The sequence below is a fragment of the Cheilinus undulatus genome, linkage group 24 (assembly GCF_018320785.1).
Source record: "Cheilinus undulatus linkage group 24, ASM1832078v1, whole genome shotgun sequence".
NCBI classification, from domain to species: Eukaryota; Metazoa; Chordata; class Actinopteri; order Labriformes; family Labridae; genus Cheilinus; species Cheilinus undulatus.
The window spans coordinates 19,601,111-19,618,380 of NC_054888.1; the positions used below are offsets into that span (position 1 = coordinate 19,601,111).

At 38.5% G+C, this 17,270-nt stretch overlaps 1 long non-coding RNA gene across 2 annotated transcripts in view; it reads left to right on the top strand.

Annotated features, from left to right (window-relative positions):
* LOC121506416 overlaps positions 1 to 17,270 on the top strand; it is a 401,243-nt gene that overhangs the window by 171,457 nt on the left and 212,516 nt on the right. For both annotated transcript variants that reach the window (XR_005991648.1, XR_005991649.1), the window contains exon 5: positions 15,429 to 15,627. This is a non-coding gene — a long non-coding RNA (uncharacterized LOC121506416). The remainder of the gene's footprint in view (positions 1 to 15,428; positions 15,628 to 17,270) is intronic.

The following is a 17,270-nucleotide window of genomic DNA, read 5'->3' on the forward strand; positions in this document are numbered from 1 at the left end:
CTACTCTACTAAGTAGTCAACCATAAGAAGATTGAACCGGGATACAACCCAAGTGATGATTATGACAATAATAATGCATTCTAATTAATAATTAACATTAATTATTTATGTCTAATCTGATCCCAAATTCTCTTTCAAGTCATTCGGGGTCAGCTTCTTCCCTGATGGAAGGGAAATATTCATAAAATACTCAATTAAAACTGAATCAATAACATGGAAACAAATAAAGTGTGAATAAAACGGAATAATAATGACTGATTAAATCTGTCAGGCTCTTATATACAGCAGGGAATAAAATTAGTCTATTGATTTGACCCTGACTTGTATATGTGAATGCAAACATGCAGATAAAACTTAAAACTCTAGATGTTTGTGCGGCTGTTCTTGACTTGTCTCCATACTCGACTCTCTCATATGTGTTTGTGTTTCCCTGCAGGACAGAGTTTATGATTCCACTCTCTGTATTAATAGCCTCAGCTGAGGTTATTCGGGCCCTTGGGTGCTCGGTAAAAACTGTCCTCCTACACAATTGAGCGTAGAGCCGTAATTTAGCCCCAGGCTCACCTACCCACAGCCACCTAATGCATGCTGGGTATTCACATGTGAAACGCAGCCGAGGAGATGGTACTGGGAGGCTGCTTTCACTTTGTCTGCTGGTACAGAATGTCATTGTGGATGACAGAGAGCGTGCTCTGGTTGCCGGGGAACTTTCTCTCCTTCATCACTGTTTTTGGTATTTTTCAGGGTTGTGTGTGCCTTTGTTGAGTTCTTTTGTTGTTAGTGCTTCTATTGTCCCTTTAAATTTGACTGGCTTCACACACATGACACAAAAAAACATGGAAAACCACAGACAAAATACAATACAAGAACTTTAAAAGGACAGTTTGGCTGATTTTCAACATCTTATTTATTTCAGTGCACAAACTAGACAGTTCAGCGTGACACACTTTGGTTCAGCATAAGCACACACACCTTCTGTAACAACAGTTTCACAGAGGAGCTTTCACATATGAGATCTCACAGAAACTCAGGATCAAATGTGACTAGAGAATTAAAAAGAAAATAGGGAGGATGATCAGCATTCTCAGCTGGCTGTCCTGGTTTAGTGTATTTCTGGCAGATCTATTTCCTGGTTGAAACCAAAAAAATTGGGAGAAATTCTTGTTTTTTTCTGTCAAAAATGGAAAAAAACAAAACAAAAACAAAACAAAAAAAAAAAAGTTGTTAAATTTTTGACCAAAAAAAAAACAGAAATAAAAACAAGCCACTCTCTCATTTTGTTGTTGTTGTTTTAAACAAAAAGTGGGGGAAAAAAAAAAAAAAAAGACTGATGAGCTTTTTGTTTTCTGAAAAAAGCCCAAAATGAGGTGTTTTCGTGATTTCTTTTCTGAAAAATTACATAAAAAGAAAAACAAAAATTTACTTCTTGGTTTTTTTTTCATTTATGACAAAAAAGGAAAACCTAGCCATTTTCTTTATATTTTCAGTTTTGACAAAAGAAATTAAAATACAAACTCTTTCCTAATGGTTTTCTTTTCTGAAAAGAAAAAAATAATAATGGAATGATAAAAAATGGAAAGACTAGCTGGAAAAAATTGAGCCAAAGATAAGTTGTTTTCTTGATTTTTTTTTTGTTTGTTTGTTTATTTGTTTGTTTTTTTTTTGTTTGTTTTCTGAAAAAATAAATAAAAGAAAAACAAAAAAAAACCTTATTTCTATTTTTTTTCATTTTTGACAAAAAAAATTATAATTTATAATTTATAATGTATAATTTCTTTTTAACTTTCTGAATAAATGGAAAACAACAGAATTATCTTGTTTTGTTTTTTTGTTTTTTTTTTCATTTTTGACAAAAAATGGAAACACTGGGTTAAAATAATGAGCCAAAAATAAGCTGCTTTCTTGATTTTTTTTTTTATGAAAAAGAAAAATCTGTTGTTGTTTTTTTTCCATTAATGACAAAAAAATAAAAAATAATAAGCCATTTCCTCTTTTTTTTCTTTTTTTTTTTGTCTTCTAAGAAATGTGGGGTTGATGAGCAATGATCAGTTTTCTTGATTTTTTCCATTTTCTAAATAAAGACCAAAACATAAGAAAAGTGGAAAATGACTTATCTCATTCTTTTATCATTTTTGACATAAAATCGAAAAATTAGCCATTTTCTGTTTTATTGTTTGTTTGTTTATATATATATACATATATATATATATATATATATATATATGCCATGTCCTAATATTTTCATTTTCTGGGACAAGAAAAATTGAAAGAGAATGGAAGTATTAGTCATTATCTTCTTTCTTTTTTCTATTTTTGAAAGAAAATGGAAACACTTGTTGGGTTTCTTTATAACATTTTTTTTAGAAAATGTTCAGATTTTTTTCAATTCTGTTATTTGTTTTCATGAAATACTTGAAGTAAAGGAAATCATGGGACACACTGGGAAAGGTGAACATTTCAAAATAAAAGTGTTCATGTCGAAATTTAAGCCTATAAGGCCATCCACTGTGATTTATAACATAATGGCAGGCCTATTAATTCTATACAGTGTATCCAAAATATTGTCAGTGGCAAAAGTACCAGCAATTGAGTAGAGCCCTTCATATGGAGATGGCAAAACAGGTCTAAAGTTAGGATTACAATCACGTAGTGAGTAGCCAGTCATTCTCCTTATGTGCCACCTTATCTGGAATGACAGTAAAGCTCCTTGAGTTGCTAAAAAGTCTGGCCCCTCCTTGATTTTGATTGGTCATTGATAGGAATTGACATTGATGAGTGCAGCGCTAAAGTTGAACTCTTTTCGGCTGAGAGTGGCAACAAAAAACAGCCAACAACATCGGTGTTTTTATTTACCCTGCAAATGCTGGACCACACTGCCTTTGGGAAAAAAATGCTGGTGTGGACAAATTCCCTAAATGAGCCCTTAAAGTACACTAGTTGATCTCTCGGCTTGCAGTGAATTTGATAGTTGCGAGGTACAGACGCACAGCCTGCAAGAAGCTCCGCCTACCTTGTCTAATCACTTGTTTTCTTTAATTAAAGAATCTTTCCAATCAGACCTGTGCTCTACAAGCTTTATGTGCCCTACAGTATACCTCGTTTTCTTCAAATGCATAAAGATGACCAAGCAAGGGTGAAAAATGGTTAAAAAGTCACTATACCAGCACCATATTAGGAGTGCTTGCAATGTACAATGCATCCTCAATCCTGCATTTCCTTTACCTGCATACTAACCCTTCATTGATTCAAGAAGTCTCTACAGATCATGCATGTGTTCTCATGTGCACAAACATGCAGAAATCCCCCTCTTAACCATGCTTTCCCCATCATTTTAATGTAAATTAGGTAGAACTAAGTCAAAGCAAACATCTTGCATTGATGTCTGCAGACTTGTTGTGATGCCTACACCTGTCTGCAGGCCTTGAAAAGCCTTCAAGAGCATCTTTTGTACTTTCCTCATTTACACACCCACTCTGCAATTTGTTCATTATTCTCCAGTCTGTCAATTTGTTACCTGATGTTCTTTAAAAAGGCGCCATAATGCCTCATTTGAGGGTGCTGTCACTCATTTTTTAATGGCAAGCGATTGTTAGAAAAGTCAGATGTTCCTTGCTTGAACTTGTTTGTTTCATCTTTTTTTGTCTGTCATTTAAATGTTTGCCGTCTTTAAAGTCTTTCACTCTTAATGATCCGCCTTCCACAAACTCTCGGGGTGAAGAAGTCAAAGTCTCGGGGTCCGCGTCTTCTCCTAATCGCCCCCGAGCTACCGCCGCTTTCAGGGGGAGGGCGTTTTTTATGCATTTTTTTTTTTTTTTTTTTTTTTTTTTTGGCCAGGAGCCGCTGACAGCCTCATAAGCAAAATGAGGAGAAAAAAACAACAACATTGCAAATCTCACTTTCAGGAGTTTGGAGCCCGGCCAACTTCATCAGAAACGAACAAAAAAAAAAAAAAAAAAAAAAAGAAAAGCTCATATGGAAAAAAAAACACATTCTGGTGAACTGTGCAAATATTGAAAGTATCTCTGAGCCAAATATCCCTCACAGACATATTTATATATATATTCGCTGCTCCCATGTTACTTATCAGGGTCTCCGTGGTTACCATGAGGGGGTCTGGCTGTGTTTTCACCTCCCTTTACACCCCAAAAACCCCTCCCATCATATTTTAACCAGTTTAAACTCTCTGGATGTGATGTGAAGAGTGAAAACAGCACATCGAGGAAAGAAAAAGATGCAAAAATGGTCAAGGAGAGGGTGAGAAAAAGCAGAGACTCTGCAGCAAAAGAGGGAAAATCAACGCAGAGAGGGAGAGGGAGAAGTCTGTGGCGGACATGTTGGCGGTCACGCTCTGCTATCACCTTCTTTTTGACCGGAATTCATCCTCCCCTGGCGAGTTTCTCCCATCTGTTCCTCCGCTGAGCAGCTAACTCTGCAGCTCCCACTGCTGCACACCCGCCCAGCCTCCAAACTCACTATTCTGACAAAAAACCCGCCCAAAAATATAAAAAGCTTCTGTTAGTAAATCCAGGCTTGTCTGGGGCCTTCGTTAATCCAGCTGCATAAACAATATTTAGCAGAAAACTCTGGTCCTGAAAAAATAAATCAAATTATGCCCTTTAAGTGTTAAATCTAACACTTTGGCACCCCTTTTCTTTCTTTCTTTGTGTTGCATTCTGGGAAATGTTGATGGACTATACCCACCTGAACAGATGTGCAATTACTAATAATGATTTGTATTGAAAGAAGGTTTTAATAATCCAAAATTTCAGTCAAATTCATTCAGAAAAGTAGTGGTGACATGGTTTCAGTGATGCTTTTCTGAGCATTGAGCAGTTACGTAAAATTTTTAATACGCAAAAACATACATGCACTTTAATTCTGACATCTTTATTTCATTATGTAGCTGCAAAAATTACCTGATTTTACTCTTTGTTTGACCTTCAGATAGTGAAATTATTAAAGTTACCCAGGCTTTCTGTTATCAAATTAAATTTCTTGCCCCTGATGAACTCCTTTCTTGTTCTGGAAGTGTGTTTAGGGGGATTACTCCCCTCAGTCTCTACTTTGGCAATGTAAAATGCATGCTCTATAGGGTCTAAGTCTGGAGATTGACTTGGCCAGTCTACAACCTTCCACATCTTTCCCCTAATTAAATCCCTTCTTGTTTTTGATAGTGTTTTGGGGGTTACTCAATTCAGTTTCCTTTTTAGCAGGTAAAATGCATGCTCAACAGGGTTCAATCCAGAAATTGACTCGGTCAGTCTACAACTTTCCACTTCTTGCCCTGAATGAACTCCTTTCTTGTTTTTGATTGTGTGTTTGGGTTTTTTTCCCCTTCAATCTCCATTCAAGCAGGTAAAATGCTTCTATAGGGTCTGAGTCTGGATATTGACTTGGCCAGTGTAGAATTTTTCCACATCTTGCCCCTGATGAACTCCTTTCTTGTTTTGGCAGTGTGCTTTGGGGGGGTTACTCCCTTCAATCTCCTCTTTAGCAGGTAATCCATTCAGTCTCCTCCTTAGCAGTGAAAATGAAAGCCCTAAAGGGTTTTAGTCTGAAGTTGGACTTGGTCAGTCTAAAACTTTCCACTTCTTGCCCCAGATAAACTCCTTCTCTTCTTGTTTTTGGTAGTGTGTTTTGTTTGACATTTTTCCTGTGTACTCAGAAGAAAACAGGCAAATAAGACTAAGAGCAACTATGGTGCAGCCTAATGTGGTTCAGATAGTGAATTTATCAAAGTTATCCAGACTTTCTGTTATTAAATTAAATGTCTTGCCCATGATGAGCTCCTTTCTTGTTCTGGAAGTGTGTTTAGGGGGATTACTCCCCTCAGTCTCTACTTTGGCATGTAAAATGCATGCTCTATTGGGATTTTGTCTGGAGATTGCCTTGATCTAAAATCTTTTGAGCCTTGCCCCTGATGAACTTCTTTCTTCTTTTTGGTAGTGTGTTTTGGGGGTTACTCCATTCAGTCTCCTCTTTAGCAGCTAAAATTCATGTTCTATAGAGCTGATGTGTGGAGATTGACTTGACCACTCTAAAACCTTACACAACTTGCCCCTGATAAACTACTTTCTTCTTTTTTTGGTTGTTTTTTGGGAGGGACTTACTTCCTTAAATCTTCTCTTTTTAGCTGGTAAAATAAATGCTTTATAGGGGTTCAGTTTGGATGTTGACTTGCTCAGTCTAAAATTTTCCACATTTTGCCCCTGATGAACTCCTTCATATTTTTTGGTAGTGTGTTTTGGAAGGTGACTCCATTCAGTCTCCTCTTTAGAAGGTAAAATGCATGCTCTAAAGATTTTCAGCCTGGAGATTGACTTGGCCAGTCTATAGCCTCCACTTCTTGCCCCTGATGAACTACTTTCTTGTTTTTGATAGTGTGTTTATGGGGGTTACTCCCTTCAGTCTGCTCTTTAGCAGCTAAAATACATGTTCTATGTTATATCTGCTTTGATTTCTAAGTAGTTTTTGGTATGCTATTTTAAATTGTCTTCAAAATTGCAGAATTTTCATGTCATTGACGAAGCTGATCACTGGTAAAACAATGTCAATTTCATCAACTCCAACATTTATGACATGTGATACGTTACTGAGCAAGCTCTAACTGGATATGCTCTCGTGTCACTGCTAATGTTTGGTGCAACCTTGCATGTGTAATCTCGAAACTAGGCTCTTAACTCTTGGTACAAATTGAAAAATTGGAAGCAAGTAGAGCTGCTCGATGTTAATGTGCCAGTTTCTATGGCTTGATTATAAATGCAAATTGTAAAAGAATAAAACAGTCCCTCTAAAATGATGAATAAAAGTCAAATATAGCACTAAAATGTAGTGTAGCTTAGCCTAGAGCATTTCTCCTGCAAATTTTCCTGACTGAGTCGAACCAGTGTTTCTCATATTACTCCTAAAATCTTCTTATTTTTGTTTTCTTGAAATTTCCCGACAATCCTTCCACCAAAGTCGAACAAATCAGCTTTAATTCAGCAGCTTGAAGAGACGTGAAGCTTTAAACATCACTGGGGGGGACAGGAAAAAAAAAGTCCTCCTCCTCGTGTGTTTTTTTCTATCAGCTAAAGACATCTTAGTGAAGGAGCGTCTTTGTATTAACTTTTAAAAATTCCAATTACAAAGGAGCTTTAAGATCTCTCAGCGGAGTTTGACTTAGAGTCCGTGTTTGATCTCCCGTCCTCCGCTGGGAGCTCCTCGTCTTCCTGCCTCTTCACCTTCTCTCTCTCCTCCATCTCTCTCCTCCTTTGTCTCCTTTCATTTCACCTCTTCCTACAGTTTTTCTTCTTTCTTTGCTCTCTCTCTGCTTGTGCCTCTTTCTTTCTCTGTTCTGACCTTCTTTTTCTTTCCTTACCTCCATTTTTGTATTCTTCCTCTTTCCGTACCTCCATCTTCCTTTCTAAGTGTCTTTTTTCCTCTCCTCTCTTCATCCTCTCCCTCCCCTCATCCCCTTATCCTTTCTCTCTCACCTCTTCCTCTCTAATCCCCTTTTTTCTCCCCTGCTCTAATTTTCACCTTCTTCCTCTCTTATCCTCATCCTCCCCTCCTCCTTTTCCTCAGTGTCTTCCTGCTCATTTTAGCTTTATTTCCCCCTCTTCTTCTCCCTAACCCAGTACATTTTCATCTTTCTTACCCTAACCTTCATCTACGTCGTCTCGCTTTCCCTTCTCTTCTTTTACTCCAGGTTGGTTTCGTTATCCGCCTCTTCCTCCTTTGTCCTTAAATTTTCTCTCTTTCTGCTCAGCCTCTCATTTCATATCCTCCTTTCTGTCCTATAGGAAGCATTCACCCCTTGGATGTTGCTTGGAGTGTTCTTTTGTCTTTGTGGTGTAATGGTAGCCAGGAATACTGTCACTTAGTCACTTAGTGACTGGACTGGGGCATTTCGGGCTCATCTGTTGCAGACCTCTACAATGGGGCAACATTGTGGTTTGTAGTGTGTTATTTCAAGTTTTATCCATTCCTCCTTATCCTAACCCTAACCTCTGACCTTTGAGGTCCAGGTGCCTAAACCTAACTATCTTTGGGTTTTCTTTAGTTTGAGGTGAAAATTGGTTAAAGGTGGCAAAATGAGGGAAAAAAGGCAAAATGGGTTAACAGAAGCCTAGAAAAAAGGGCAATCAGAGGTGAAAGTGGCAAATCAGTGGCAAGAATGGAGTAAAAAGTGCTAAAAATGGGCAACTAGTTGCTGAAAAAAAGTACAAAAATGGGAAACTGGGAAAAAGCAGCAAGATGTGGCAAAAAGTGTGACAAGTTGTGAAAAGAGAGTAATCATTGGTTAAAATGAAAACAAAAATTGGTGAGAAAGTGGGAAAAATTTGTCAAAAGTTGGTGAAGACCAGCAAGTATGGATTAAGAAAGGCAAAATAGTGTAAAAATGGGTTAAAAGTTGCAAAAAAAGTGACAATAAGGGCTAAAAGTGGCAAACAGAAGGGTTACAAGTGGCAAAAAGCAGTAAAAAAAATTCGAATAAGGCCAAATAGGCCAAAAGGTGGCAAGAAATAGCCAAACACATGAATCAGCTCCAAAATGATGTAAATGTTAGCCAGAATGTTAGTTTTTTATTTTTATACCCCTCCCCCCTAACAAGGTTCAGGCGTAGCCCTAACCTCCTCTTTAACCTAACCCTAACCTTTAGGGTACTGGTGCATAGCCCTAACCCTAACCCCCCTTGAATTTTCTTTGGTTTTTGGTAAGTTATTTGTAATTCCATCCTTCTCCTGACCATTATCTGTAGGGTCCTGTTGCCTCATCCCAACCCTTTTTTGGGTTCTCTTTAATTTCTGTTCAATATTTTTTAATTTTATCCTCCTCCCACTTACCCTAACCCTGCTAACCTGTCTGGTTTGAGTGCCTAACCGTTGTCCTCTTTGGATTTTCCTCTTTTTTTTTTTTTTTTTTTGGTATTTTAAATAGTCTTCCCCTCTCCTCCTGAACCTAACCCTAACCTTTAGGGTACTGGTGCCTAACCCTAACCATCTTTGAGTTTTCCATAGTTTGTGGTGTGTTATTTTAAATTTCATCCCATTTCCCCTGTTCTTAACCCTTGCCTTTGAGGTTTGCGGGCCTAACCCTAATCCTCTTTTGGTTTTCCTTAGATTGTGGTGGGCTTGGTTTGATGTATCATCTTTACCCTAACCCTGATCTTTAAGGTCCAGGTGCCTAACCCTACCACTCTTTGGATTTTCTTTAGTTTTTGGTGTGTTTTTGACTCCTTCCTCTCCCTAACTTTTACCTTTAGGGTCCTGTTGCTTAATCCTAACCGTATTTGCATTTCTCCTTAATTTGTGGTCATTATTTTAAACTTTATCCCCCTCCCCTTACCCTAACCCTAGTAACCTTTCCAGTTTGAATGCCTAACCCTTCTTGTCATTGGATTTTCCTTAGTTTGTGGTGTGTTATTTTAATTTTTATCCTACTTCCCCTTACCTTAACCCTACTAACTTTTAGGGTTTTGGTTCCTTACCCAAGCCTTCTTTTGGTTTTCTTTAGATTGTGGTATGCTAGATTTAGATGTACCCCCCTTACCCTAACCCCAACCTTTCAGGGTCGGGTGCCTTACCCTAACCATCTTTGGGTTTATCAGTTTATAGTGTGCTAGATTTAAATGTTTCTTCATATGTGGTGTGCTTCCTGTCCCACAGTCGAGGTCGCCCCATTGTAGAGGTCTACAGGTAAATGCCCCACCATCGAGGACTGCAGCCACCTCCTCTTGGGCTCCTCTTCCTCCATCGTGTAGCTTTTCCTTCCTCCATTGCGTTTTTTTCATTGTCGTCTTTGCATCTCAGTCCTGTCTTCCTGTCTTCTCTCCTCTTGTTTTTCCTCATATCCCTGTTTTTTCCTGCCTCTCTTTATGCACATTTTCATCCTACTACCCCCCCTTGTCTATACTCCTTCTTTATTCCCATTAAAGTTCTCTATCAGGCCCTCTTTTCCTCCTTTCTTTGTCTGTCTCTCCTCCTTCTTTCCCTCCTAGTGCTTCAGCATTTCCTTTAGTTTGCTATGCTCCTCTTCTCCTCCCCTTTTATCACATCTTACCCTCCTTTTCTCCTCCTCCTGTCCCTCTTTCTTTTCTCCTCCACCTCTCATGTAAAGACGCTCTTCAGGTAGTCGAATAACCTGCGTTCATGCTCAGTGATCACTCTTTGTGCGGCTTCAATAACAGCAGACGACAGCTTCCACCTTGCTGAACACCGCCGCTAACAGAGTGTCGATGGCATAACGCCTCTGTGAAGAGCGTGTGTGTGTGTGTTTAAAGCGTGTGTGCTAGAGAGCAAATCCACCTCTCTACCTTTTCGACTTAATAAAGGAGTGTCTCGGTAACCATTACCCCCACAGCCATGCAGAACAAATTACATTTAATGGGGTTTCTTTGCCCCCACAGTCGTTTTCAGCGCTCGCTTCAAAATTTCAATTTAGTGCTTAATGCTAAGGTTTCCTTCAACGTATTATAGAGCAATATTATACCAATTACGGCGTCTGCGAACATTAAATTAAATGCATTAGCACAATATTGGAGAGAAAGGCAGCCGTTTGAGACAAGTTCTGTTCCAAAGCGATGCAGGCAAATGATCCGGGATATGAAAGGCGAAGAAAGCAAAGAGGCCCGACATCCAAACGCAATTATGTTTGTTGTCTTACAGTTTTATCTGCGCTGAGTCATTTACTTTTTGATATTCCATATGGATTCTCTGGAGCCGACAGCGACTTCATTTAACACGCTGCAAATCACTGAATAATAACAGAATCACGGCAGAGGTGCTTTCAAAACAGAGCAGTGGGAGAGTCCAGGTTTAGACTTTTACAGGCTCTAAGGACACTTAAATGTATGTATTTCTCAGAGAAACATTGTTTAAAGCCCACCATGTCTGCGCAGCGTTTGGTAAGAGTGATCTGACTCCGGCTCATTCTGGAACATGTTCAGATCATCTTCCTGCCAACATCATCATTAGTTTTGTCTTTTCCTTCATGATACTTGAGTAAATGTGGGCCAAAAGCTATCAACAGTTCTTCCAGCCTGTCGGCCGACTTGTTTGTTTACTCTAAAGTTACATTTGTTGGTGAGAGATTTCCTGAGATTTCCAGGTTTTAGAGTTGTTACTTTGAATGTTGGTGGATGAATTTGTTAGTGTTGTGTGCTATTTTAGTCCTATCACTGCTCTCCATGCCCCATAGGAGCTAAACTGTAGAGCTGAACGAGTTTTCTGAGGGCCCAGTTAAAATGGGGGCCCATGGAGGTCAGCAAAACCATCATCCACTGTAAAATTCATCTGTTATAACCATATTCTATACCTAATCTTAATGATACCCCCTCTTATAAAAGTCACAAAAACTTAAATTACTGATTTTCTTATGCTGTAGTGCACTGATCATCAATTGGCGGCCCGAGGGCCATATCAGGCCCCCCAAAGCCTCCACTCCGGCCCCCAAAAGATCAATAAATTCAGAAAAGGAGGAAAAGAAGACGTTGTGGTTTTAAGTTTAAAATGTCTGCAGCTGTTAAATCCATCCTACAGACAATTAATATTGAAATAGTTTGAGAATGACTTAACATTTGATCTGTTTGTACAGAAATTTACTGTCGTAATTAGTAGATATTTAAAGAAAGGGTTAAGGTTGGCGGACGTGCTACGAAAATGACCTGATAAAGTGGTGAAGAGGTTAAAATGTGGCAAAAATTGGGGAAAGAGGGAAAAAGGGGCAAAACATACCATGAATTGGTTACAAATGACAAAAATAGTTCCAAAAAAATTATGAAAATGGGTTAAAAATGGGCGAAAATAGAAGAAAAGTGGCAAAAATTGATAAGAGTGGCACAAATGGGATAAAACATGCAGGAAAAGTGGTTTACAGGGGTTAAAGAATGGCAAAAACTAGGTTAAAGAAGCGAAAAGTATTAAAAATGGTTTAAAAGTGGCAAACATTGGTTAAAAGTTGCAACTATCGTCGAAAAACTGTAATGAAAAGAGGTTAAAAAGTGGCAAAAGTAGAAGAAAAATAGCAAAAATGGATAAGAGTGGCACAAAGGGGATAAAACATGCAGGGAAAGTGGTTTAAAGGGGTTAAAGAATGGCAAAAATTGGGTTAAAGAGGTAAAAAGGGGTTAAAATGAGTTAATACTGCTGATAATTTACAACTGGGGAGGGCCGATTCAGGCCTGTCTCCTTGTGGCCTGCTGCGTTATAGATAACTGGGATTGATCTCACTGGTAATGACTAAAAATGTCATGGGTTTTGAAAGAAAATACAAACTAATAAAATAATATGTTAATCAGACCAAAATATTTATTTAATTATTGTGTATTTGAAAGTCCGCCCCCAGAGTTTCTGTCAAGACTAAATCTGGCCCTTGTGGAAAAGTACTTGATGACCCGTGCTGTAGTGTAACACAGCTTCATTCAAAATGAAAACCCCTTTTCTTAAAACTGAATTAACCTGTTCTTGTTGATGTTAACAATATGAATGGGCACATTTATATAAAAAATAGGAAAGTAATGTTGGACTTCAAAACTGAGCCAAGATGGGCACAAATGTCAGGATGCCACAAAAATTTAAAAAAAAAAAAAAAATGAGAGAAATTCAATTAAGAGGAATAAAGATATTGTGAAAAAAGTAGCAAAACAATTTGTGGGGAAAAGTGGCAATCAAGGGTGAAACTGGAAAGAAAGAGGAAAAAATAGGATAAAGTTGTAAAAATTGGTTAAAGGTGGCAAAATAGGGCAAAAAAGGCCAAACATTGGCAAAAACGGTAATAATGGGTTAAAAGTAGCAAAGAAACACTGATAAAAGAGGTGAAAGTGGTAAAAAAAAAAAAAAAAGTAGCAAATCTGGTTACAAGTGGTAAATAAATAGCAACAATGGGTCACAGGTGACAAAAATGGGAAAGAGTGGTTAAAAAAAGGTTTATCAATTAGAATATTGGGGAGAAATTATCAAAAATGGGTAAGAAGGAAAAAATCGTGGGACTAAAAATGGGTTAAAAATGACAAAAATTGAAAGGAGAAAATGGGGAGGAAGTGGCAAAAGTTGGCATAAGCAGCGAACATGAATTAAGACAAGCAAAACAATGACAAAAATGGGCAAGAAATGGCAAACTGGGCTGACAGTAGCAAAAAGAGTAGCAATAAAATCCAAAATGGCAGAGAATGGATTAAAAGTAGCAAAAAAGAAAAAAAAATTGGTTACAAGTGGCAAAGATGTGTAAAAAATGGAAGGAAAAGTAGCAACAATTGGTTAAAGAAGCAAAAAGAAGGTCTGAAAATGGAATTTTGGTTAAAAATTGGTTAAAATGACAAAAATTTGTAAGAAAGGCGCAACTATGGGTGAAAGTGGCAAAATGACCCAGAAAAAAAATGGTGAAAATTGGTTTAAGGTGGTAAAAAAGGGCAAGCAGTGGCAAAAATGGGCAAAATGGATGAACAGTAGGATAAGAGTGGTTATAAGAGTGGAAAGTAGCAAATAAGTGGCAAGAATGGGTAAAAGGTGCAAGAATTGGAACATAGTGGCTAAAAAAAAGGTACAAAAAGTAGAAAATTGAGAAAAAGTACCAAAATGTATGAAGGAGGCTAAAAGAAGTGGCAAAAAATGGTCAAAAAAGTCAAACTGGGCTAAGAAAAGCAAAAAAGAGCAGCAATAAGAGGCCAAAGAGGCAGAGAATGGATTAAAAGTAGCAAAAAGAGAGGCAAAAAATTGGTTACAAGAGGCAAGAATGGGTAAAAATTGGTTAAAGAAGCAAAGAGAAGGTCTGAAAATTGATGGGTCTAAAATTGGTTAAAATGACAAAAATTTGTGAGAAAGTGGGGAAAAAAAGTTGCAACTATGGGTGAAAATGGCAAAATAGGTGACAAGTGGCTAGAAAGTGGGGGGAAAAAACAGAAAATGTGGTGAAAATTGGTTTAAGGTGTTAAAAAAAAGAGCAAGCAGTGGCAAAAATGGGCAAAAAGGGCAGAAAAAAGTGGTAATAAGAGTGGAAAGTAGCAAATGAGTGGCATGAATGGTTAAAAGTTGCAAGAATTGGCACAAAGTGACTAAAAAATGGTACAAAAATGGGAAAATAGAGAAAAAGTACCAAAAATGTATAAAGGAGGCTAAAAGAAGTGGCAAAATAATGGGTGAAAAGCAAAATATTAGTTGAAATTAGCGAAACAATGTGTCAAAAATGGGTGACCAGTTGGGAAAAGAGACTAAAAATGAGTTATAATGACAAAATTGGCAAGAAAGTAAAAAAAAAAGTGGCAACAGTTGGTGATCACCAGCAAACATGGACTTAGAAAATTTTAAAAAATAGTAAAAAGTGGAAAAAAAATCTAAGAGATTGGGCAAAATAGGCCAAAAAGTAGCAAGAAATAGTCAAACTCAATAATCAGCTCCAAAAGGGATGCAACTGTTAGCCAGGACATGAGCGCCAATGCTACATGCATTGATATATCAGTGAATCCCACCTGGGGAAAGCCTGTTCTCTGGTTTTGTCAGGGGCTCGGCCAACTCCGTGGGTGGGGCTGGTCTTAGACAGAAAAAGGTAACAGCAATATGCTTCAGAGTGCAGCTTTACAGAAGTGAAGCAGGTATTTTCATTGATACAGAATCAATGAAACCTGAGGTCTCAGCACTGATTAAACCCTCAACGTCTCTGGATTTAAATCTGTGCTCTTACATCAGGGAAGCCTCACGTCCGTAACTCTCAGCTCTTCTCTCAGAGGCCGTGTGTAACCCCGGAGAAGGGAGGAACCAGGCCGTACAGCGGCGTCAGTTTTGGGGGTAAAGACTCCGAGGCAGAGAGGAGAAAAAAAAAAAAAAACAGATGGCTGGACGGGGACCAGGCAAGGACCGGTCACGTGATGGGGGCGGCGTGCCACGGAACTTCCTGCTCACGCTCCCTCTCCGTCGCAGCAGTTGGTGTCACTACTCGCGCCGTCTGCGTGAATTCGAGGCCCCGGCTGAACAGATTGGCCAGTCGGCGAGGATCATTCGCAGAAAAACTCCGTTAATCTCCCACCGGCTGCCTCGACCACGCTCACATACACTGTCTCTCTTTCTTTCTTTTCTCCTCAAAACTGTGTCGAGGGAGGGCGCCGGATTTACAAAACATGTCATCATGAGCTCGATCCAAACCCACAGATCCACCGTTTGGAGAAAAAAAAGAGTACCTACTCTTACAAAATGAAGTTTTTGACCATCTTAAAGGGATATTCCGCCAGAAAACTCAACACATTCACTCCATATGAGTGTAGGATGAACCTGAGCTGCTTTCTATGTTTTTTCAGGCATTTTTGGAATAAAAAATCACATTATGATGCTTTAAAGGTCACTTAATTAAGAGTTAAACTCATACATGAATTAAAAAAATGCATCTTTGTCCTTCATTCTCCTTCTAACTCCACCAAAACGACTCCCATGTCCATCTCTCTCTGCTTCCTCCTCCAGTATTCTCCCTGCGTCCTGCCTCTTTGTTTTTTTTTCTTCCTGAGAGTCGAGCGGAGTCGAGGAGCATGAAAGTGACTTCCTTCGATGGCCTCTGCAGCCCGCGGCGTTCTGTTCAATCCCTCCATCGCCGTGATGGACTTCAGGGTCACGACTCGCTTCCTCCTGGAAGATCGCCTGCACCGAGCGCGCTCTGAAGATTGTAAGAAAACACACACACACACACACAGCTCATCTACACTGACAATCTAGTGTATATACTTTCAAACCACACAATAGCACTCACCTAAAATAAACTTTTTCATACATACAGATCATAAAACTGTCTTTCAGGCCTTTCTTTTGCTTTTAGACTTACTTTTTCTTTCTACTTATGAAGTTTTGAGTCAGTTTAAGTGTAAAATGTTAGCATTTTTGTGGCATTTCCTCACATATATGCAGCTTTAAACCAGACAATAATATGAAATGTTTCACAAGTCCTCTTTTCTCTGCGTGGCCTCGATTTTGAAAGTAACTGCCCCAGACCCTGACCCTGAAATACCCCCACAAATGAGCAGCAGAAAACTAGACGTTTGTTTTTACAGTCAAAAAATTCAAAGCAAACTCCTCACTTTGCAAAGCAGATAGATTGTTCAGATTCCACACCTGTCATCAGAGAACGACCGAACCAATCAGCATCGTTTTAGCAAGAAGAGTGACTGCTAGCCTGTAAACAATGGCAGCTAGTGAAGAGATTAGCATGGATGCACCTATACGCTAATGGTCAGCTGATCCCAATTGTCACCTTTCTCTCAACACAGCTGTGTATTTAAATACTGCTCAGTAATCCCTGCTTGCATTAATGCTGATGCATCTTAACTTCCTCCACCCCAGCCACTTCCTTTATAGCATAAAGCTTGTTGCACCCTCATTTAGAGATTCATGCTTCTGTGTGTTATATGTTTTTGATTGGCCCATGATGTGACAGGCAGAACACTCATCCAGTCATCTTTTAAGATTAATTCAAAGGTTCTTCCCTTTCTAAATACCGTCAATAGCAGTGGTTTTCAACTGGTCTAGCCTCAGGACACACCACCACCTATTCATAAGCAACTGCGACCCAAACTACTGAAAATTGCAAGTTGGTACCATATATCGAACAAAATATGACTTAACATTGAGACAGGGCAACCCTGTCAAAATAAAAACTCTAACTTAACTTGATGCATACAATGTATTTTATCCCATTTCCTGTGATAAGGCCTTAGTTTTGGTTGTTTTTGTAATATTTTGAAAAATTAGCCCACATATTGAAAGTTATAAGGATAGTGGGGACCCTTTCAAATCCCTCACCTTTATGATAAAAGGGCCAGAAAAATCCAGTTTAGTTTAGGTAAAGATGTGCTTAGTGATTGGATATGCTCAAAAGGCTAATACTGCAAATAGCCGGTCACTTCAAGGATTTTAAGAAGGCCTATCAGATTTCAGTTAAACCCCTGGTTGGCCCTGCCTGTCATTGGATCTGCCCTGGAATGAGAATAATGCTCCATGTACCAGAGAATTTACATTGATGTCTCATTAAGTCCCCAAAAAAGCAAATCAATACATTTTCCTGTCCAAATGTTTGTTTACAGAATTAGCACAGTAGCACTGCCTAGTGCTGAAATTTCATTGAAACATTAAAATAATCCAGTGTTTTATTATTTATAGACAAGTATAGTTTTGTGTTACCATCCCGGATGAGCCCACAAGGTAACACAAAACTATACTTGTCAGTAAATAGGAAAATAGATAAAATATACACTAATCAAAATAAATTCATACCATCTTCAGAAGCTGTTTTTTCTGTTTTTTTTGTTTTTTGTT